General features: G+C 36.0%; 1 protein-coding gene across 1 annotated transcript in view; it reads left to right on the top strand.

Moving 5' to 3' along the window:
- The first annotated feature begins 9,527 nt into the window (after nucleotides 1-9,527).
- LOC148956670 (caspase-7-like) overlaps nucleotides 9,528-24,322 on the top strand; it is a 48,854-nt gene continuing 34,059 nt past the window's right edge. Inside the window, exon 1 of the mRNA XM_089086620.1 lies at nucleotides 9,528-9,640. The gene's annotated coding sequence lies outside the window, so the exon portion shown is untranslated. The remainder of the gene's footprint in view (nucleotides 9,641-24,322) is intronic.

Below are 24,322 nucleotides of genomic sequence, written 5' to 3'. Positions count from 1 at the left end.
TTGCTAATATCTTTGGTAAATATTTACCAAATTATATTAGGCCCATTGAGTTATGAATAAAGTGAAATAACTACTCAATGCCTTTTTTATGCTCTTTACAAATATAATAGGCTAATCATTTTTGTTGGAAAGGAATTTTAGCACCCACCCGTATATATACCAATTCAGGGTATATAGGCTATTTGCACATTAAGGGGGGGTGGGGCAAAGTTTAAACTTACCTCTCATTTACATCAGAAATAAAATTTTCCCCCAACCCCATAATTTGCAAATATATACCCTGAATTGTATAAATAGGGGTGGGGATAAAATTCATGGTAAGTTTTTACCAAATCATATTATTGAGTTTCAAATAAAGTGAATAGGCTATACCATTTGATGCCTTTTTTTTATGCTGAATGCTGATTACAAATATAACAACCATTTCTATTGGAAATGAATTTTAGCACCCCTCCCCCCTATATATGCCAATTCAGGGTATATATTTCTACATTAGGGGAGGTGGGGGCAAATTTTATATCTGATGTCAATGGGAGATTAGTTTAAACTTTACCCCCCCCCCCTAATGTAGAAATATATTCCCTGAATTGGCATATATAGGGGGGGGGGCTAAAATTCATTTCTGATAGAAATGATTAGGCTATTATATTTGTAATCAGCATAAAAAAGGCATCAAATAGTTTATTCACTTTATTCCTAACTCAATAATAAGATTTGGTAAAAATTTACCAAATTCATTCCCAACAAAAATGATTATTATATTTGTAAAAAGTATAAAAAAAGGCATTGAGTGGTATATTCAGGGAGTATACCCAATGGATAATACCTAAAAATTTATATTCTGTAGAATGTAAAAATAATATCTAACCATACTTAGTTATTGCCAAAATTATCCAATTAGTTAGCTATCTGAAAAATCCAGTAGATTTCTACCAAATTGTATTATTGAGTTAGGAATAAAGTGAATGCGCCATTTGATGCCTTTTTTTATGCTGATTATGAATATAATAATCATTTCTATTGGAAATGAATTTCAGCCTCCCCCCCTATATTTGCCAATTCAGGGTTAGGTTGTAGAAATATATACCCTGAATTGGCATATATAGGGGGGGGCTGAAATTCATTTCCAATAGAAATGATTACTATATTTTTAATCAGCATAAAAAAGGGCATTGAGTAGTATATTCACTTTATGCATAAGTCAATAATATGATTTGGTAGAAATTTACCAAAAATCCTTTTAAGCAAATAAGAAATTATCCAACTAGGAAAATAATTAAAATTTAAAAGATAGTTTTATCTTGCTAGCCAAATTAACCCCAAGCTGCTTAGAGAATTTTTTTATCTGTCTAGTTGGATGTATATTAGGAGTGTTAAGACCTGGTATTATCCACCTAGTTAGATGTTCATGCTGTGCAAGGTGAAATGTTTGGGGAGCAAAAGATTTAGCTGACTAGGTGGTCGTTTTTGATGATAAAAATTGAAGTTTTTGGTAAAAATGAAGAATGAAATTTTTATGAATTTATTTTTTGTTCAATGGCTCTTTGTTCCAAACAAATTAAAGAAGCAGCCCCATTGATTGATTTTTCACTTCTAAAAAGATATGCCAGTCTTCAATAATGTCACTACTTATTGTTCTTTTTTTAATTGGGTCATCTAAAATGTAATTGCTTCCGCATTTTTTTACTTCTGGACTGCAAAAATATCTTATTCAATTTAAGAGTGATTTACTATCCGCCCATATAGTAAAACTGTTAAAAAAATATAGTGTTTGTGCCTAATGAGGATGTGTTCAAATCGCCTAATCTGCTATTTTAACACGCACATCAAGTTGGTTGAGCCACCAAGCCAGTCTTTGCATAAAGCTCACAAAGGACAGGTTTTTGGTTTTCCATTTTGATGCTGTGTTAAAACATAATAGTTTTTTCAATAACCTTAAACTTATTGCATGGTTATAGCTTGGATTTTCATTTTTACTCGTTCTTATGACTAAGTTTGCAACTGCCAACTTCCTCTCTTGTAACAAGGGGACGCATAAATATAGAAACTACATCAAAATAAAAAAAAAAAAAATGATAATATGAGGGAAGTAGGGAAGGAAAGTTACAGAGGACTGTGATAAAGTAGAAAAAGACAAAGAGTTTGAGAAACAATAAGTGGACTGAGACAGTATTAAGGTCACAATTTGAAGAAAATATGGGGGGGGGAAAACCTCTTAAAAGACTGGGAAAATAATTTAGATTAACACTGGATGGGGGTGAGTTTCAAAGTGATATATAAGGCACTTTGGAGACACTTAAAACTGCTGAGGTTGACTTCATAGTACCCAAAAATAGCTGAATCATTCAGAGGGTTTGGTCGTGTTAAAGTTGCCCCCAAATAGGATGGCAAGAGGTCAAAAAAGAAAGATTTAAAGGAAAGTGGAACTTCATGGGAGCGGATCAAGAATGGGACTTTAAATTGATTGTAAAGGAGCTCTGCTAACTACAGGCGGCTGGTGCTGTAGTTAGTTGTTCGTAATAGTAGTAGTAGGCATGGTATGAATAGATGAAGCTATACATTGCATAATTTTTGAAGTAAGAGTTCTGACTGATAAAAATGTATTAAATAACACAACTCAACTCACCCTGAACAAAAAGAAAAGTCTTCAAAAGTGCAACGGCCTGACGTTCTTGAAATATTTGAGGAGAAAATTCCATTGCGGAAAACTTTCCTTATCATAGGGGATTATCACATTCCTCAGTCCCCTGCTAAAAATATATTAAATTTATTAATGGAACAGCAACCTTGCTTGTAGGAGATGGTGCCGACATCAGATCTGTGACGTCAGAATTGTTATCGTAATTGTAAAAAATGAGACCTTCTTAGTATTAATAAATTTAGCCCCTCTGGGTGGGCTAAATGTGAAACTATCATATTATGCTATTAAGTAAGGTTGAAAAATTAATGAATTAAATACCCTTACTCCAACAATACACATGTCTAGTTATCCTCGCGTTTCATCTTGTTGGCTAGGGAAAGGCAGTATTACAGAGACTATATATAGACTAAGTTTTATAGTTTTAATGGATTAAATTTATTTTTACTATGAACTTTGATTTTAGTCTTCCTGTATTATACAGGAAGTCTTCCTGGTTTTGGCAGCTGTGCTTTTATCGTTGTGCTACGTACTGCCAGATCCCAAAGTTGCTTCATATCTAATTTGGAACAATTACAAATCAGTTGGTGACCCTTTTCAAATGGAAGTTGTAATAGATGGTTGAGGATGTGCTTTGAAAGGATTGGGATGGTTTGTAAGGAACCGGTCTGCACGATATGATTCACAGAGGCTTGTACGCCCATGTTAATATCCACAATCTGTTCGAGCCTGTAAGAGAAGTTTCCAGATTTTTCCAGAGAGTATGTTTGTTGTTGCTTGGTAGTTTGGAGGGTTGTAAACAACCATAATTATATGTGTATCGAGAAGATCAACTTTAACCCATAGAACACTTTGCTCACTGGATAGGATGAAACATTTAGGTGCGTTAAAGGAATATTAATAAGCTCTGGGATCACTCCTCTAGGTATAATGATGATAAAGCCTGTCCCTAGTGATAAATGGATCTTTTAATAAAACCCCTCTCTCTCTCTCTCTCTCTCTCTCTCTCTCTCTCTCTCTCTCTCTCTCTCTCTTGTGCGTTCCTATCCTCTCCTTTGAAGAGTTATGGAGCACATCATGCATCTTGCATTTCTCCTTGGCTCCTCCTTCACGGGTCGCATAACGATGAATTTATATACCTTCTTTGATGTGCTATTAGGACAATTGTCCATGCTTTCATCCACTGACTACCAGTTTGTGGTGCTGTTATGTGTCCCATTTCTGAAACAAACATGCAAAACTGTTTATAAACCTGTTCTGTGGTACAACCTTTTACTAAAACGAAAACTACCATATATATGTGCTACCTTTTTAGTTAGTAACAAAATAATATTTCTTTTCAAAGTAAAATATTATGACCATGGGGGAATGTGAGAAAGTGTATTTGACACATCTTTAGAGACTAGACTATTGCTTACTGTTAATAGAGTTACGAGGAATGAGTATCTATTAGGTGAGGAAGAAGGAAATTACTTATCATTATTTGATAATGCTGTACGCTGTATGATAGTGCACTAGATGAAACAAACATGGAATGTACTAAAATAAGCCCTTGGTGAAGTAAAAGCTTCTGAAATGTACACAAAGTTGTTTTCATTTTAATAGAATGCTCTTTCATTGCAAGTCCCTGTCTGTGATGAAAAGTAAGGAATTGGATGTTATACATCTTTTGAGAGTGCGCTTATTTGGGATAAATATTTATGCAGTGCACTGCATGACAGGGCACATAGTAGGCAAAACATGCAGTGAAAAAAAATACTCTTTCAGTGTTGTGAAAGCTGCTGGAATTTATTCAAAAACTTGAACAGTCTTGGAAAGTATAAACAACATAAAATTGAATGTTAGATGTATAATGATATTAATTGTTGAAAGATCCATCAGACCAAAACAAGAAGTATAGTATTATAACCGCCTTGTCCTAAACCTCTATATAGCAAACTTGCCGTCCCTTGGCTTGAATAACAAGGAAAATGTGTTGGCTTGAAAATCAAGAAAATTGACATTAACCATGATATTCTCCTCAAACGGCATCTTTTTTCTTTCCGTTTTTTTTTTTTTTTTACTCCTCAGCTAGCTGGGCACAGGAAAATCATAGAGAGCTGTATAATGGCTCAGTTTAAAGGACATTGCTACATCTAGTGCCTTTTGTAATAAAAAAACTAAAAAAATAAGTAGAATCAATTTTGTCAGTAAACTGCCTTTTTGATGTATTTTCATACTGTAGTCTCTTTGAAGATATTTGATTTTTGTTTACATAAAAGACCGATATTGTTCATCATAAATTGAATTTGTCAGTTAGGTAGCTAACAAACTAATAAGAGACGATCACGCCCCATAGTAAAAACTAAAGTAACCCATAACTCCTGAAAAAAGATTCAGAGGGTGAAAGCGAGCTATCCTAGCCATTAGACCATGTAGGATATATTAAAATTCTGATTAATGAAGTATATGTTAAAGAACGAACTATAGCCAATAGTAACTCCGAAGTTATCGGGGTACTAGATTTTGACAAGGAATTACAGCAATAGAAAAAGCTTAAAAAAGAAAAAACCAAAGTTTAAAGGTTAATACATATGGTAGTAAGAAATCTGATTAACTTCAATAATCAAATATCTTTGGACAGCCTTTAGTATGAAAACACATTAAATTGCGTAGACAGAAAAAAACTGGTAATTGGTAAAATATTTGTACATGTTTTAACAAGGGATTACAACAAATCAAATACCTTAGAAAAGAAAACCAATAGTTTGAAGCTTAGTAGATATCGTTGTTAGAAATCAGACTTGATTTAATAATCAAATGTCTTTGAAAAGACTTCAGCATGAAAAGACAGCAAATTGTGGGCGGTTTTTCTTGGTTGCAGCGGTAACTAGCAATCTTGTAAGAGACAAACACATAATAAAAATTAAAATAAACCATAACTTCTAAAATTAGAGTTAGATCAAAGCAAGAATTACGCTCTTAGAACCGCCTTTTCCAAAACCCCTATATAGAAATTTTACCTTCTCTTGGATTCAACAACAATAAAATTATATTTGGCTTGAAAATCAAGAAAAGCGGCTGCAACCACGGTATTCTGCTTATACAGCATCTTTATTTCTTTCCGTTTTCTCCCTCAACAGCTTGCTCGGCACTGAAAAATTAGAGAGCTGTATAATGGCTCATTTTAAAGGGAATTGCAACATTTAACTCTTTTTGTAATTAAAAAATTTTTAAAAGTCTGTGAACAAGGTCATGAGAGGTGTTTTTTTAATTTGCTATCATAATTGGAATACCTCTTGAAGGGTGGAATTCCATTGACCTGTGTAGGTGAGACATTTATGGATGGGTTACATGGGTATGGGATGATGACTTCTGGTACAGAATCATAAAAGGAAACAAATGATATTTTTATAGGTCCTTTATAAGACTTGCATTTTGGTTCATAAGTCAAATATTGCATTAATCAATGACAGTTATTTATGAATGTAATATAAGGAGGGAAACAATCCCTGGTCTTTTTGCGGCGTGCAGGATTTAACCTGAAATTCCCCGATTGGTAGGAATGGTTTGCTCCACTACACCACGACAAGGGTAACAATAGTATTATTTTAATAGTTTATGTTAATTTGGAGAATCATAAGTTCCTATCTTTAATCACTTCAAGTTGTCCTAGCAAGGGCTCTCCAGCCCCGGGACAAGGGCTGTAAGTTATGCAAGTTCCCCTTTGTTAACATATTTTTTCGAAAAATTGAATTTTCATGTTCAAGATTGGTAGAATCATGTTATAATCTTAAGTTGTAACCATATATGGCATAAAAATAAATGCGATATTATAATTTTAGCTATAAGTACATCAGTACAGAGTCGTTAATGCTTAATGCAAACTGCAAAAATATTATTGGCGTTTGAGTATTAAAATATGATCAATAGAAGAAGAAACTTTTGCATATATTGTACTTAGTTAGCTGCCTAATTCTTTGAGGTTCGTCTCTTTCTATTACAAAGAACAAAACTGTAGGCTTTTTCCTGTTTTCTTATCTAAATATGTGATGAATCAACATCTGTATAATGATTCCTTTTAATGCTTCAGTTACTAGGGGGTACAGTTCATTCTTTAATGTAAATTTCTTCAAACTTGGACAACAGGACAACATAGTAGCCATCCATACGTGTGCTCGAGCTTTATTCCTTTTGGCAGCCTTTTTATGTATTTTAAAGAGAAATATATAAAAGGCAAATCTTACAGTAAAAAATGACAGTAAAAAACTTAAACATAAGCTATTTAGTACCATGAAAGCCATATTTAATACTTTAAAAGTACTTAATAGTGCTATAAATACAAATATGAAAAACAACTGATCAAATGAGCCCTCTGAAGATTGTACGTGCATACTTTCCATTCGAACTATATATGCCCCCAGAGCAATACTTACAATGCCTACTCTGGCCCTGGGGTGTTGTGTTGACACAGGAGTTTTTCTTATCTGACCTTGAACTGTTTTTAATGAAGTGACCATACGTAAAGGAGTTTTTGTTATATGATCTTTGAACTATTTGGCAAAATGGCTACCTCAAATTTTTTATCCGATGAATTTTAGGAAAGAGCTTGGGGGGGGGGTGGCAGTTGCCCTCTCATCACTTTTGGCTTTTAAAAAGGACACTTGAAATTTCGATTTCCAATCAAATGAACCCCCTTTGAAGTTTTTACGATGACCCCTTCTATATGAAGTGCATCTGGGGAAAAAATGAATGGAGTTCTGGGGGAGGCTAGCGGCCATTCAATCACTTTTGACTCTTAAAAAGTAAATTACAACTTTCAATTTCCAATCAAATGAGCTCTCTAGGAAGTTTATGCGAACATCCCTTCAATAACAACCATATATGCTCCCAGGGCATAACTTAAAACGCCTACCCCCGGGCCCTGGGGGGCTGTGTCGACACCGGAGTTTTTTGTTATCAGAACTTTGAACTATTTTTAACAAAATGTCTATCTCAAAATTTTTATCTGATGCATTTAGGGTGTGGAAGAGAGGGGCTAGTTGCCCTCCGATCTCTTTTGACTTTTAATAGGTGAACAAGAAATTTCAATTACCAATCAAATGAGCCCTTTCCGAAGTTTATACGAGCATCCCTTCCATATATGCCCCTAGTGCATTACTCATAACGCATGCCCCCGGGCCCTGGCGGGGTCCGTCAACACAGGAATTTCTCTTTTCTGACCTTTGAACTATTTTTAATGGAATGGCTATTATAAAAATTTTATTGGATGGGCTTGGGGAAAAAAGGTTGTGTGTTTGGGGGGGGGGGGCTAGTTGCCCTTGGATATCTTTTGACTCTTAAAAATTGAACTAGAACTTTTAATTTCCTATCAAATGAATCCCCTCTGAAGTTTATACGAGCATCCTTTTCATAAGAACCATATACGCCCCCAGGACAACTCTTACAATGTCTATCCCCCCGGGTTCTGGGGGAAGTTTTTGTTATCTAATTTTTGAACTGTTTCAAAATCACTGGCTATCTCAAAATTTGTAGCGGACGGGTCTGGGGAGAGTGACCTGACTCAATAGTTACCGAAACTCTAAAAAACGAAATTTCGATATCAATAGATACATCAAAAGAATCAGATCTTTATGCAGATTTCAAATATATAAATTTTATCAAGTTTAATATTACTGATTAAAAGTTGCGTGCCTGTGAAAATTTGCCTTATTTTCGAAAAAAGGAAGAAACTGCCCCTAAAAGTCATAGAACTTTAATGAAAATCACACCGTCAGATTCAGCGTATCAGAGAACCCTACTGTAGAAGTTTCAAGCTCCTATCTTCAAAAACATCGAATTTTGTATTATTTTGCCAGAAGAAAGATGACGGATGCGTGTTTATTTTATTTTTTTTTTTTCCAGGGGTAATCGTATCGATCCAGTTGTCCTAGTATATCTTGAGAGAGCTCATTTGAACGCAAATCAGAAGTTCTAGTGTCCTTTTTAAGCGACTTAAGAAATTGGAGGATTACTTGGCTCCCTCCCACGCTCATGTTTTTCCCAAAGTCACCCTATCAAAATTTTTAGATAGCTAATTTTTCAGCATAGTCAAAAATAGCATAAATATGTCTTTCGGGAGGACTTAATCCCCCAAAGTTCTCAAGGGAAGGGCTGCAAGTTATGAACTTTGCACATAGTTTACATATAGTAGTGGTTGGTGGGAAGTATACAAACGTTTTGAAGAAAGAAATCATTCTGGTTGGGGGGGGGGGCGTGGTGGTTACAGGGGAGGATCTATCCATGGAGGATGTTTCCTTGGGGGAAGGGACATTTCTATGAAGGGGGTGCCGGATTTCCCCGTATTATTTAAAATATGATTAGAAATTAAATTAATAAAAACAAGTCGTTTCAACTGAAAGTAAGGAGCAACATTAAAACTTAAAACGAACAGAAATTATTACGTATATAAATGGCTTTCTCGAAATTTTGTTGTGACGTAACTTGCGAATTAACTTACGTAATGAGCTTCTTTATTCGTATGTTTTTATTGCGTATAATAGGGAGTTTGTCTCCTATTCAATTACTCGCTCTTTACGCTATAGCTCAAATTTTGTCCGAATCACAAACCCCTGAATCACAAAAGTCGGTTGATTAGAAGAGATAGCTCTTTTGAAAGTACTAAAAAAAGCTTTAGCGTAAAGAGCGTGGTATTGACTAGGTGGTATACCCCCTCATATACTTAATAATTTCTGTTCGTTTTCAGTTTTAATGTTGCTTCTTACTTTCAGTTGAAAAAACTTGTTTTATTTATTTAATAATTATCCAGGAGCCACTCAGTAGCTTGTTACTTCCTATGGAGTGAAGTGCTAGTAGAAAACTGAGTTCAAGATTGACTGTATGATTTATGCTTTATTTAGACTCTAATTTTAGTATCATCAGGAGAGCGTCAGGCTGAAATGGAAATAATGTAGAAAACTTTACTTGAAGAATATTGTTCGATGTACGCGAAGAATGACCACCTTGGATCACAGCTCTTTGATGGTAAGTATTCTCAATTGATTTTTATTTTTTTTTTTTTTAATAAAAAATAGAATTTGATAAAATGCATATATATATAATATATACATATATATATATATATATATATATATATATATGCTGCCCATGAACTTGCAAAGGCAAGTTGTCCTAGGGGCGTGCCAGGAATAGAAAAAAAGAGAAAATTTTATTACTAATTTATAGCACAAATTAAGTATACCAGAAATACTGATAATATAATAAAAATAAATATGTATATGTGTATAAATAAAATACATAATTCTTTGCTGAGTTAATACTTGAGTCACTGTAACGACAAAAAAAAAAGAAAAACTATCCAAATAATCCACTATACTCCTTCACACACCTCAAACAACCAAAGAAGAATAAGAAGATGGGGAAAAAAAAGCAAAAAAAAAACGAATAATAGCTTAGGGCTCATTGATAGAATACATTTTTTCCTTGACTTTACTTCTAATTTTTTTCAAACCATTTTATATCATTAATAATCCTCTTATTACTAGTCTATAAATTTATAAATAAAATGCAAATAAAAATGACAAATAATAATCTAAAACTCATAATTAGAATACAATTTTTCCTTAACTTTATTTCTAAATTCTTCAAAGCTAGTTGTGTCATTAATTGTCTTATCATTACTATTCCATAATTTTATTCCTCGATAAATGAAGGATAACTTAGACTTTGTAGTAATGTCAATTGGAGCAGACTGTGCCTTGCTTGTTCGAGTATTATAATTGTGGCAATCAGACCTAACCTTAAACATGCATGAGAAGCATAATGGTTGATTATTATTATTATACTTGAAAATAAATATCTGGTGATAAAAATCCCGTAAGCCAGCAGCTGGTAAAAATTTTTGTCTTCTATACTCCAATTTCACCGAATCAATATAAGATTTATTACAAAATAAACGGATCGCATTATTTTGGAGAACTCGAATCGGATTAACTAGTGATGGAAGTGATGGAATCCCTAACCATACCGAAGAACAATATAAAATATGGATGTATTATTGAGAAATACAACGACCTTAAAATATGATGTGGGACAAAGTGTGCAAGTATTCTAAGGATTTTAATGTTCCGTGATAAAAATCGCTGACGTGGCCCCAACATGTTTCCTAAACGACAAAGTTTCATCAAGTGTAATACCTACATACTTGACACAAGAATTCCTTTCAATCTCGCCATAACTGTATATTAATCGAGAAATCCATGGGTAATATGCAGTGGTTCTTGAGAATATGATAAAATTACTCTTAGCTCGGTCAACTTTTAGTTTATTTACACGCATCCAAGTTGAAACTCTGTCTAACGATTGTTTACTTAATTCAAGTAATCCCTTCATAGTTTTTGCAAGACAGACAAGCGACGTGTCAATAGCAAACATCGGTGCTGTCACTTCTTGTGGATCATTGAATAATTCACTGAAATTGTTTTTTATATTAGATGTTTTGATTTAGGTCATTTACAAAAATTAAGAATAATAGCAGTCCAAGAACAGAGCCCTATGGAACTTCACATGTAATAGGAAAGCTTGATGAACGCTTTGACTCAATCTGAACATACCGCAGCCGCCCTGCTAAAAATACACGTAGAACGTTAAGCCCAGGAGCTCTTATGCCATAAAACTCATATTTTAGAAGTAGATGATGATCTACTGTGTCGAAAGTTTTAATTATATCTAAAAATATTGCTAAAACCCTGTAACCTTCATCCAACGCTTGATTAACTACGCTGCATAGATAAACAACCGCTTGTTCTGTTGGGGTGTCCCTAGAAGAACGCTGCAAGACTGCATTAAAAAAAAGTTGAGAAGCTGAATATCCCTTTAAAAAGTCTGGATTTGAATTTCCTTACACCTTGTTACAACCCATGATCAATATTTACCGAGGAACAAGCAAAAAGACTAAGAACTTACTTGAAAACAATAGCTTATATGCTTTCGACTGTATTCCCCTAGAAACGTGTAAATTTGCATACACTTATGCCATTATTAAGAGCATAAAAGTACCGGATAACGGAACTGCAAAGGTAGTGGAAACAGTGGAGGAATTACAGGTAAAGATTAGTACCGTGGTTTTATGGATTGACTTAAAACTCTATCAGTAAGAACGCCAATAAGTACAAGCCTATGACGGACAACTGCTCTCAACTGTCACAGTGTAGGAGCTTTCTTTAGCAGTATGGATTGAGGCCTATATAAACACATGTTCAGACCACAAGACATTGGAAGTTTCGACGAATCAGGTCTGAAAAAAATCCACAAACCTGGTAAAATCATTGCACAGCGAGGCCAGAAGTAAGTAGGGAAGGTCACGTCAGTAGAAAGAGGTCAGTTGACCACGATTTGTGCTGGTGGTAATGTGTTGGGAACACAGTCCTTCCTCTGCTTATTCCCCCACAAAAACAGTGTCCGGAAATTTTACTCAGGGAGCTTTACCAGGAACCATCATGATCAGCTCAGAGAATACTTCTGGGTGGATGACTGCCTCTCATTCTTTGTTTTACTTGCAGTATTTTATCAATCAACTCAAACCCAAAAAATCAACAGGAAAAAAATATGAAAAACTCAGAAGTGCTCACTGACACCCCTATGAAAGAATGCATTACTGCTAGGATAAAAGCTGTATCTGCCAAAAAGCCCTAGTCCTGGAACGGAAGAAAGTCGGACAAGTGAAAAGACTAAAAAGTAAAAGGCGTGTCTCTGGCAACAAGAGTTACAGTTAGAGTGACGATTCTGACGTACATGATCCTGTATACAACAGCTCTTCAGACTCCATTATAGACATTGAAGACAAGCCCCCTACCAGCAACTTCTAATTTGACACTGAGAGAGTCAAGGCTGGTGATTACATTCTGATAGAGCTGAAGAGCAAGAAAGGGAATTCTGTTCACAATGTTATCATTATCAAAAGTAGCAACTGAAGAACGTAAGGTCCTCTTTTGGAAGAAGACTGGAGCAAGAGACTTTGCGCTAACTGACGAGATGAATAGTGTCTTAAAGACAGAAGTTGAAATAAAACTGCCTCCACTGAAAGGTAGAACACCAAGATTAGTGGAGCGGCTTACTTTTGGTGTTGATCAGTCAATATATAATTTTAAATTAATACTCTTTATTTTTTTTTAAACCTTAATGAAATTCATTTTGTAGTTTTTTTATGCTGACCATATTCTTTCTTAATTTTATAGCCGAAAAACAAGCTTTAATGCTCCCCTGGTCACTTTTCTTTTTCTTTTGTACGGTGGCCAAACGCAAGACAGAGACGACTGAACCAGTGCCGGGATGGCCCAGGTTTGGCACTGTTGACCACTTGGATAGGGAGGTATCCAGGTGGAAAAATGGCGGAGTATCTCTAATTGTCGTTTTCAAGGATGGTATTGAATGAGTTACTTTTGCTTTGACATGCTCAGCAACTTCTTATTGCTTGAATCAATTCATGGAGAATTAAACAAGTCAAAATCAGCCGATCGTGGGCCAGTCTCCTATTTATATATCGGACCGAAAGTCAATATTGAAAATCAAAACGTAAATGTTGATATCGCAAACGATATTTGGAAATTTCCAGGTAACATCCAACAAAAAAATCCAACATTCGAAAAGTTCTCGCTAATGTCTATCGTACATTTGAAGTTCTCGGGGGGCAGCTGCCCCCCTTCCCTACGCCCATGAGAGCATCATTAAAAACTAATACTAACAAAGGCTATTCCGTATATGAGGGGGGCTGTCCCCTACCCAATACCTTATGTTAAAGTTTAACTTTTTTCCAAATTTTTAAGAGCGACTCCTCGAAAAGAACGGCCATTTAATTAGAATAAGACGCTTTTTTAAAGTATTAAAACTTAAAGTGCGAAGAGCGTGGAATTCGGGAGGGGGAAGCTCCCCTCATATACAGAATTTTTTTTGTTAGTTTTAAGTTTTAACGTTGCTCTTTATTTTTGGTTTTAAAAACCGAAAACCGATGTGGTTTTCGGTGTTTTTTCCCTGTCTATTACAGTCCAAAAAACAGCCTCATTAATTCAGTGTGGATTCCAGATAATGCAAAAAAGATTTAGCAAAACAATTAAACCAAATAAAGTTTTGGTCTCGATGGCAGACAGCAGAGATACTTTTGAGCAAGTTGTTACAGTTTCTTGAAACGGCTGCTGTTCTTTTGCCACCAATCTAACGGACAGCATTTTTTCATGTCAATAACAGCCTCATTCATGTACCTTGACCAAGGCTACCTAATTTGTTGCTTTCAGAGTTTGGCTACTGTTACCCTTTTTTGTTTTTAGGTCGAAGGATTGGGACTCGTCCAAGGTTCGTCGAGAAATTGCTACGCTTAGCAGGCTGCATCACGTAAACATAATTCAGTACAAAAACTCATGGGTCCAGACTTGTCCTTTAAAACCTAAAACGGTCTTGGGCGTCGAATATGTAAATATTCCTATGTGTGGTAACAACAGTGAAAGTGAATTTCCTCATTATTGTAATCCCAGGTCCCAAGATAACATAAACCTTTATTTGTGCATTGGGATGGAATACTGTAAAGAAACCCTTAGACATTGGCTGTTGAGACGAGATGCAATTGAAGAAATAAATTGGAATGACAATATGTCGATTTTTCAGCAGATTGTGGCAGGAGTTGTGTTCTTTCACGGATTAGATATAATACATCGATATTTAAAGCCTGAAAACATCTTCATGAATTCCTCGTGCCAAGTTCGGATCGGAGATTTTGGTTTGGCCCATTTTCTACCAGTAGGCGCTGCCCATTCTGCTTCTTCAACTTACTCTTCACCAGAACTTTTGGACCTTTCTCGTGGAATTTGGACTTATGGCTATGCTGCCCCAGAGCAAATTAAGGGGGGGTATTATGATCAAAAAGTAAGTTTCCCCTCCTTTTCTCTTTCTCTCCTTTTTTCCTCTTTGTATACGAGCTAGAAAAAAAATTTCTGAAAAGTCAGGTATCAGTGGAAGACTTGATACCTTGTGTAGACCGAGGTAAGATACCTAATAAGCTGTGTGATTTGCTAGAATATTTAATTTAAATCTACCTTGTAGTTATTACACCTTTTTAATAGTAGCATACACCTTTTATGCTTTTTTACATTTGGGAAGCAAATTACTTTGACAACAGAATTAATTACTGTCTTGTCATAGCGTAACAAATTACATTCAGAGAGGACGGGGCAGCCAGGGCTACTGTCTTGGGTGGGAAGGGAGAGGGGTTATTTTTGCTATTTCTCTCTTGGGATGCCTTGGGGGTCTTCCTTCAACTACCGAAAGGTCCCTCTTATAGTAAACTAAAAAGAATATACATTATCTAGTAAAAATGGTATTGCTCCCGACCACCTCAATGTGGTGCCATAATGATACTGAACTATTGGGGGGGGGGGGCAAACAGTAGCAAATGACCCGCAACCCCTTCGCTCTAAGGGGAATTTAAACTTCAAGGTTTAAAGAGGACCTTCTGAAGGAAAGGATAAGCCCAAAACGGGGTATTTAATAAAGAAATTTGAATTAGCGAATATCATAGATGTAATGTTTTTTTCCGTTTTATTTTCTCTATAATAAGCAATAATAAAAGAAAACAGTATTTTTATTTGATCTATAAATTTTTGTGTAACACCATTTAAATGTAATAAGCAAAACTTTCTGCATAAGCTTAATTTTCGAAAGGCGCTTGTTTCATTGATTTCAAAGCCCTCTTTTTCATTTTGTGCCACTAAATTAAAAGGGTGCCTAGATTTGCGTACACCCCCATAGCAATTTTTTACCAGCCTTCTTTTCAAAAGCCATCCTTTTATTGATTTCAGTGCACTTTTTTCTGTATTACACTCATAAACTAAAATTATTCAGATTCGCGCACTGCCCAATATTAATTTTCGTTTTATTGATTTCAAACCCCAATTTTACATTTTGCGGTTCTGTACCTAGATAATTCAAATTTGCGTCCACCACTATTATTTTTCTCCATCTTACTGTTCAAAGGCCCTTCCTTTAAATTTCTAACCTTTTTTCTATACTGCGTTCTTTAAATTAGAGCTAGTCGCATTTTTTCATATGAAAATAGCAATCTTGACCTCCTCCGCTCCTCACATAGATTGAAGATTATGTCATTTTGATCAGAAAAATGTTTCTAAATTGTAAAACACTCAAAATATAAGAGTATTTAAATTTGCCAGCTGATAAGAACCTTTTTCACGCAATTATCGCAAGACTAGCTGTTCGGTAGAAACTAAGCCTTTACATGATGGAAGGTATCATTAACCCTTTAACTCATGCAGGTGCTTGTGGAGTTTTTATTCTTCTGCTAAAATACGCTTCAAAGGGTTTTAAGATGTGGCGTGGAGTTATTGATTAAATTTAGATAAATTTATCACTGAGAGAACCATGCAATAGCTGGGGGAGGGGTTTTTTAGTTGTTATTCCAATATATAGAATTACAGTAGATTAAATTTGGGTATTTATATTTTTTTTGGGGGGGGAGGGAGGGTATGTAGATTATGAGGCGTACCTGCTGGTATCTTTGAGACATATCCATTTTTTTTAAATCCTTGTCGTATGTTCAGAATCGAATACAATACTGATGGGAATGCCATTCTAGTACCCGTTTTTATGTCACCTGGAGACAATAGAGACAATAGAATGGCTGTAAGGCATGAAAATATTGGGTGATGAAGAATTGGGAGCATGCCCTTACTTGAACCCCTTAAGTTTTTTCTGGTCTTCGTAGATTTTTTAAGAAAAAATTGTATTATACAACGTTTGCATCTTGACTAGCGGAACTGAAAGGGTTTTCCCTGACCATCTTAGGTGTTTTAAACTCCTGTAACCCCAATTAACTAATTAACACCTTTTTCATTTAGAAAACATTTCCTATTATGTAACATGCACCTGCATCTCTTAGTAAACATTCCCTATTATGCAACAGCCAAAGAAATCCAGATTTGGTGGGAGGGGGGGTCATTAATGCTTCTCCCCTAGTAACATACACCTTCACCTTGCCCTCAGGGGGTCGCCGTTAAACCTTCTTCGTCATCTTAAATCATTAAAGGAAGAAAAGAGTAGTGGCTATGGGCCTCGTGGAAACTGATCACTACTTCTGTCATTAATTAAAAAGCCTAACCCAAGCGCGACCCCTTGCTAACAGATACTAGATATCAACTCCGTGGGCTTTTTGTCAGTAATAAATCTGCTTGGTGCAATAAAATCAGTTGCTTTGAATTTAATTTTGAACTGCTTGAACTTAGAGTTTACTCCATAACTAAAGATTTTTTTTGGAATTTATTGGAGAGTTAACATTTTCATTTCGATGGACTGAATATCTTTATATAATTTCTTTTTTTCCAATATTTATAAATAAATCTTCAACGCCTATTTTCTTGTAACCCTCACCTCTCTTAAATCAGAAATTTTAAAGATTGCTCCTATAATATCGTATACTCCCTGTATAATTTGAATTTTTTGGGGATTTACATTGTGTTAAAAAAATCCTCTATTGTAGTGTCAAAGTGTAGGTTATGTTTCACAATGTTGCCGATTTGCTTTGATGCCACTATTCAAAGTACTAAGTTGAGGAAAGACATTTATCATCTCTCTTGAAATTTTCAAGTTTACTTAATTGAAATTTAACGGTGATATTCTACGACCACTGGGTCGATACGATCACCTCTGAAAAAAAAAACTGCAAATAAACATGCATCCATGATCTTTCTTTTGGCAAAAATACAAAATTCCACATTTTTGGAGATAGGAGTTTGAAATCTCCATAGTAGGGTTCTCTGATACACTGAATATGATTTAAGGCGGGGAAACTGGAAGCAATGTGCTTTAATCCAACTTTCAATCTCGCTATAGTGAGAAAAGGCTTGAGATGGCTAGAACACGCTCTGCAGATAAAGTATGACACATTAGCATAAATTATCCTTGTCGTACGGAAAGTTGGGAGGATGTTGTAAGGAAAGATATAACGAAAATGGGAACTCTTTGGGATGGTGTAAAGAGAGACGCTTTGAAAAGATTGGGATGGTGTAAGACCGTGCATAGCTGTGTTGGCCTCAGATGGCTTGGTGTTATAGTGAGTTGTTAGTAGTAATAGTAGTGCATTTTGAGTGCTATAAATGCTCAAATCACTGTAATTATCAACCGTAAAATCATCATATGTGCAAAACCATTACCGGTTTCTTTTCTGTCCAGCCTACTTTCAATTTCTAAGAAGTCCCGAGTTAACTTTATTTAAGTGAAGCTGCGTCATTCGTAATTGTCAATTTTTTGTTAGTATTAGGCTTTAGAATTCAAACTTCAAATTAGTATCCCACAAGTTTTGGTTTAGCGAGGTCTAATAGCGATCAATTTCTTTTCTGTCCAGCCTACTTTCAATTTCTAAGAAGTCCCGAGTTAACTTTATTTAAGTGAAGCTGCGTCATTCGTAATTGTCAATTTTTTGTTAGTATTAGGCTTTAGAATTCAAACTTCAAATTTGTATCCCACAAGTTTTGGTTTAGCGAGGTCTAATAGCGATCAATTTTGAAAGTTGTCATTACTTATCCTTTTAAGCAAAGGTTAATTACTTCTTATTTTCAGTGTGACGTTTACAGCCTTGGATTCATTCTGGCAGGAATGTTTCGCAAGTTTTCTACAGAAAACGAACGTCGTAGACTGTAGCCATAAGTCCCAATTCCACGAGAAAGGTTCAAAAGTTCTGGTGAAGAGTAAGTTGAAGAAGCAGAATGGGCAGCGCCTACTGGTAGAAAATGGGCCAAACCAAAATCTCCGATCCGAACTTGGCACGAGGAATTCATGAAGATGTTTTCAGGCTTTAAATATCGATGTATTATATCTAATCCGTGAAAGAACACAACTCCTGCCACAATTTGCTGAAAAATCGACATATTGTCATTCCAATCTATTTCTTCACTTGCATCTCGTCTCAACAGCCAATGTCTAAGGGTTTCTTTACAGTATTCCATCCCAATGCACAAATAAAGTTTTATGTTATCTTGGGACCTGGGATTACAATAATGAGGAAATTCCCTTTCACTTTTGTTACCACACATAGGAATATTTACATATTCGACGCCCAAGACCGTTTTAGGTTTTAAAGGACATGTCTGGACCCATGAGTTTTTGTACTGAATTATGTTTACGTGATTCAGCCTGCTAAGCGTAGCAATTTCTCGACGAACCTTGGACGAGTCCCAATCCTTCGAACTAAAAACAAAAAAGGGTAACAGTAGCCAAACTCTGAAAGCAACAAATTAGGTAGCCTTGGTCAAGGTACGATTTTACTTCGTTTTGTATATATTTTGCTTTGATTATCTGCTGGTTTAAACGATTTGAAGAATAAAGCCTGTTTTCTATGCATACACAAGTGTTTATTTTGTCTTTAAATAGGTATACTTACATTATTGGATTATCTAACGCAACACTATCGCTTTTAAGCAAATTGAACACGAGAAAATTAGCAGGGTATGCTTCTTGTCGCCATTTGGCAGCAGGGACCAATACTAAATATAGAAAACGATTGAACTCCAAAATTTGTTACCACAAGGGCTGTTTTTGGTGTCTTTTTCCGGGTAATTAATCTATTAAGATTTTTGATCTTTTAACAGAAAATGAATTCTTGAGAAAGCGTGAGGATCCTGATTTTTCTTCCTGATTTTTCTTCAATCACTGACATTTAAGAGAATCAATGTAACATATATTATGAAACTCTGAGGGAATTATGGCGTTACTTAGCAAATGTGGTGTCGAGAAACAATTTTGAGATTTGTGGGTGGTGGTCGAACGAAAACCATCATAAATGTAGCTACCACATACAGAACTGTTCTTAGGGTTGGTAGTGCCCGGGGAAAAATTTACTACAGCCCCCTACCGACTACAATATAAGGAAAAAAATCGAAATAAAAGTTAGAAATTTGATCAGTGGTCAATCCCCCACCCACGCCCCTCCTGCGCTATGGTTTCCGGGACCGATGACCCGTTCACCCCCCCCCCCCCAGGAACGGCTATGACTACATACTAGAATTGAAAAATATAGAAGTCAATGACATACTGCATTTTCATAAAGAATTTCTCTTATCTTAAACCTTCAAAACTATTCTGACGATATCCCTAAAGACTTTAAACTTGAAGGTTCTCCTGTATAAGAATTTGACACTAGTTTCCCCTTAAATCTGGGGCACCCTTGCCCGGGGTCATAAATACAGGCGGAGGAGGAAGAAGGCCACTCAAATGTACACTCAAACGGGCCCACGGGTTGATCCACAAGTTCCTTGAGTTGCAAACCTTCTCCCAGAAATGGGTTAAATGAAATGGTGATGAAAAACACCATTGCTGGAGGATCCTCGCAAGAAGGACAACTGCTGCAGAGCTGAAGATAAATGTCTATTGAAAAAAACCTCTGCCAACGGTTCCTTTAACCCTTTCATGGTACTTTCAAGGCCGGAGGCCTTGCGGTCAACTCTATTCCCACTTGAGGAGTGGCACCCCTCGAGTAAATTATAGCCTAGTTAACAACACAGCATTCGCACGGGATTCTGACTAATGGACAATTCTTCTGGGATTGGTAGGTTTTGATGGGCGTCTTTGGGCTGAAAAACCTCTTCCTAGTTGATTTATCTATTACGGGTTGCCTCCCCGTAGTAGCATAAAATTTGTAGGCATGAATATATAATGAGTCGGAGGTAATAGGCTTGAGATTGTCTGTGAAGGATTTCGAATCTTGTTGATAGAAGAGCATCGCCAAGCGCTGAAAACCATGTTGTGACCAAGATGGGCCCAGGATTGCACAAAGCCTCCATTCATGGAGGTCCCAGGGGCTTCTTGCTGTCCGGTTCTAAGCCGGCTTAAGCACTTCGGTGTAGACTTGAGAAGATATGTGATCCCCGTCCTGCACTGGTACCCAGGATCATTGCTTTTCCTGAGGCGAAAATAATTTCAATGATTTAAAGAACATGAAAATTGGAACTTGGAATGTTACGACATTAAAAAATGACTATCGTATCGACATTTTGACTGACAAATTCAGACGATTTGAACTGGATTTATTAGGAGTTTCAGAAACTCATATCCCAGAGGTAGGAAGTGTGAAATTAGGTGATATAGAATTTGTTTACTCAGGCAGGAAGGATGGGTTACATAGACAGGGAGTAGGGCTCATGATGAATAAGGAAGCTGCTAAGTCTTGTTTAGGCTGGGAAGGTATTAATAATAGAATACTAATTGCTCATTTTATGACTAGTAAGTTCAAGGTATCAGTTATAGTAGTATACTCCCCTGTAGAACCGACTGATGGAGATACTAGTGACTCAGATGAATTCTACTTACAGTTACAGGAGCAAATAGACAAGGTCCCAGGTAGAAATATGATGTTATTGCTGGGAGATTTTAACGCCCAGGTTGGTAGAAATAAGGATAGATGGTATCCCAGCATAGTTAAATTTGGTGTAGGAAAAGAAAACAGTAATGGATACAGACTTTTGCAATTTTGTAGGAATAACAATCTAGTTGTAACCAATACGGTGTTTGGTCATAAAATGGCTCATAAGTTAACATGGTATTCACATGATGGTAAGACAGCAAACCTTATTGATTGTGTTATAGTAAATCGAAGACTGGTTGGATCAATACAAGATACTAGGGTATACAGGAGTGCTGTTATTGATGTTAAAAGTAAAGATCACCATCTAGTAGTGTCAAGGATTAATTTCAAGCTGAAATATCGGAAGGGTAATTACCTCCCGAGAAGTTATGATGTTAGTAGACTCCAGGATGAGAATTTGAGAGAAACTTTCCAGGAACAGTTGAATACTAAACTTGAGAGTTTAAAATTTGATAATGTGGAAGAGGGTTGGAATAATTTTAGAAAAATAATTTGTGAAGTTGCTGAAGGTGTATTAGGGAAGAAAGCGAGAACTGCTGCTAAGAATATTAGTGAAAAAGCTTTAAGTTTAATAGAAAGGAGAAATGACTTGTACAAGAATTATCTGAGTGATAGATCACATGAAAACAAAAGAAATGTAAAGAAAGTGGAGAAAGCAATGAAATATGAACTAAGGAGGTGTGAAGTGGAGGCCATGGATAAAACTGCCGAGGATTTAGAAGATGCAGCTAGACGACATAATAGTAAAATATTGTACTGGCACGTTAACAAATTGAGAGGTAGTAGTCAATCCGGACTTGTCCCAGTTAAAGATAGGAATGGGGTGGCAATTAGCGATAAGACAAAAGCTAAAGCGAGATGGGCCGAACATTTTGAGAATTTACTTAACCGAGATAGAGTTGCAGGAAAAAATATAGAGGAAAATGAAAAGGTTTGTGATACCTTGGATGTGAAGGAAGATTTGTTTTGTGAGGAGGAATTAGAAACAGTACTAAAAGGATTAAAGAATAATAAGGCTCCAGGTGCTGATAGGGTAGTAAATGAGTTTCTTAAATATGGTGGCTCTGAGGTTAGAAATAAGTTATTGGAGATTATGAATATGATGTTTGAAAAAGGGGAAGTACCTAATGATTTTAGGAAAACCTTAATTAAGCCACTTTATAAGAAAGGTGATAAAAGTGAGTGTGGTAATTATCGAGGCATTAGTCTGGGTAGCAAATTGCTTAGTAATATGATACTTTTTAGACTTAGAGATGCCGTAGACAAAGTTTTAAGAGAAGAGCAGTGCGGTTTTAGAAAAGGTAGAGGATGTGTTGACCAAATTTTCACTCTTAGGTTAATAATTGAGAATTGTCTAAGTTTTCAAACACCTTTGGTCCTCAGTTTTATAGATTATGAGCAAGCGTTCGATTCTGTTGATAGAGGAGCTTTAGTAAAGGTTTTATCCTTGTATGGTATACCAGACAAATACATTAAAGTGATTAGTGCTATGTACGAGAATAACACTGCTGCGGTTAAGGTAGGAAATGAGGTTAGCAGCTGGTTTTGTATTAAATCAGGAGTTAAGCAGGGTTGTGTTCTATCCCCCTTTATATGGATGATTTTGATGGACTTTGTTTTAAGGAGCACAGGAAAGGCAATGGGAGACCACGGAATCAAATGGGGAGGAAAAAGTCTCCTGGACTTGGATTATGCTGATGATTTAAGCATCCTAGATGAAAGTGTGAGCAAAATGAATGAAGTTTGAGAGGTTTTGCGAGTTCAGGGTGCTAGTATTGGTTTGAAAATTAATGTTAGGAAGACCAAGTCACTAAGGCTAGGAATAAGTGAAGATGAAAAGGTGACGTTGGGTAATGAAAATATTGATCAGGTGGGCAGTTTCACTTATCTTGGTAGTATTATTAGTAAAGATGGTGGGAGCAGTGAAGATGTTAAAAATAGAATAGCCAAGGCTCAGGGTGTTTTTTCACAGTTAAAAAAAGTCTGGAAGAATAGGAAGATAGGTCTGCAAACCAAGATTAGAATCTTAGAAGCTACAGTGATGACAGTGGTCAAATATGGCTCTGAAGCATGGACGCTCCGAAAAGCGGATGAAGATTTGCTAGATGTTTTCCAGAGAAATTGCTTAAGGATTGTTCTGGGTACCCGGCTGACTGACCGTATTTCAAACAATAGGCTATACGAAAAATGTGGTTCAATACCGCTTTCTAGGTCTATAATGAAAGAAAGGTTGTGGTGGTTAGGGCATGTTGTTCGGATGAAGGATGACAGATTGCCGAAGATTGTTCTTTTCGGCCAACCATCTAGGGCTAAACAGAAAGCAGGTCGTCCCCGTCTGGGTTGGGAGGACGTCATAAAGAAAGATTTAAAGGAAATGGGAACTTCGTGGGCGGGTGTAAAAAGGGAGGCTTTGAATAGATTGGGGTGGAGGAGGAGCGTGCGTAGCTGTGTTGGCCTCAGGCGGCTTGGTGCTGCGATGAGTTGTTAGTAGTAGTAGTAGTAGTTCCCCTTAAATATAGTTATGAACCTCGGGGAATCTACATGAAAAATTACCAAAATTTTATATCATTGTTAATATAGTTAATATAATATAGTAATATAATATAGTTATACCAGGATCCAAATATACTATAGTTAATATAATATAGTTATCTTGACTTGGATCCTGGTTAAGTTAAAGGTAGATCTTAATCATTTTTAAAGGTTACAAATGTAGAGAGAGAAAAAAAAAGTTTATTTGCATAAAAAATCGTAAATCAATAGCTAATTTTATTATAAACTATTTTATAGTGATGCAGAAAATGGCACGAAAGATGTCAGTTAGCGATTTCTTAGAGCACTCTCATAGATAATTTTCAGCTTCTGTCTCCTAAGACTAGTTGTCTTGGCTTCTGGGGTTCAAATTTTACGATAAGCTGGGTTAAACAATGGCATTTTGCCGAACCTCAGGATAAGGTCACCAAGTCAGAGTTACTGAGTTGGAGGGTTAGGAGGGCATCATGGTAATAAATGCCTCTATTACTCAGGGTGATTACGGTCGCCTGATTCTGAACAGATTAAAGTTCCTGCATTAAATTGGCGATAATAGATACTGACAGGCCCAATAAGGGACAACCGTATTCAAAAATGGGGTGTACATTCGTACGTATGCCCGAAAAGGACTGCGGATGTTGCACCCTAATTAACATTTTTATTAAAGGCTGCAGAGATACCTTAGCTTTAAGAAATAAACAAAAATACTCTTTAGACAGATGAGATTATGATCAAAACTAAAATACGATGAAACTAAA

This window comes from Artemia sp. Qi Xiang Cuo, chromosome 1 (genome assembly GCF_049724085.1).
Source record: "Artemia sp. Qi Xiang Cuo chromosome 1, ASM4972408v1, whole genome shotgun sequence".
Lineage (NCBI taxonomy): Eukaryota > Metazoa > Arthropoda > Branchiopoda > Anostraca > Artemiidae > Artemia > Artemia sp. Qi Xiang Cuo.
This window is presented reverse-complemented; position numbering and strand designations above follow the sequence as displayed.